At 48.7% G+C, this 546-nt stretch overlaps 1 non-coding gene across 1 annotated transcript; it reads right to left on the minus strand.

Annotated features, from left to right (window-relative positions):
• Positions 1-230: 230 nt before the first annotated feature.
• On the minus strand, positions 231-303 carry TRNAF-GAA (transfer RNA phenylalanine (anticodon GAA)). The gene has a single exon. It is a non-coding gene; the product is annotated as a tRNA-Phe (tRNA).
• Between the last annotated feature and the right edge of the window lie 243 nt (positions 304-546).

Consider the following 546-nt stretch of genomic DNA (forward strand, 5'->3'; position numbering starts at 1 on the left):
GCTTGGCTCAGTCCTCTTTGCAAGCTCCCTGCAAGTATTTCTAAACATTGAGAAGATTTCTCCTGAGCCTCCTCTTCTTCAGGCAGAAGAGTCCCAGGCTCTCTCTGCCTCTCCTCCTAGAAGATCCCTTACTCTTGGTGGACCTTCACTGGACGCTTTCCAGTACATACACATCTTTTTTCTAGTGGCATGGCCAGAAATGAAACCTCAAAATCTTCCAGGAAAAACATTGCTGAAGCCCGGGATTGAACCAGGGACCTTTAGATCTTCAGTCTAACGCTCTCCCAGCTGAGCTACTTCAGCCCTGCTTGGGTGTGACCACTCCCCCAGTCAGTTCCCAGATGGAACATCAAGCCCTCTAAGACCTTTCCTATTCAGACTGTTTCTGTGGACAGTTCACTCTTGTCCTATTATGGGGCAAAATACTACAGGTGGGAGAACACTATGATCCACTGAAATCAGTGACACTCAGCCCACAAGGAGGGCATCTGCTACAAGTCTGCACACACCAGCCTGCAACTGATTCTTCAAAGGCGACTAACAACC

This window comes from Anas platyrhynchos, chromosome 2 (genome assembly GCF_047663525.1).
Source record: "Anas platyrhynchos isolate ZD024472 breed Pekin duck chromosome 2, IASCAAS_PekinDuck_T2T, whole genome shotgun sequence".
In the NCBI taxonomy this organism is placed as follows: domain Eukaryota; kingdom Metazoa; phylum Chordata; class Aves; order Anseriformes; family Anatidae; genus Anas; species Anas platyrhynchos.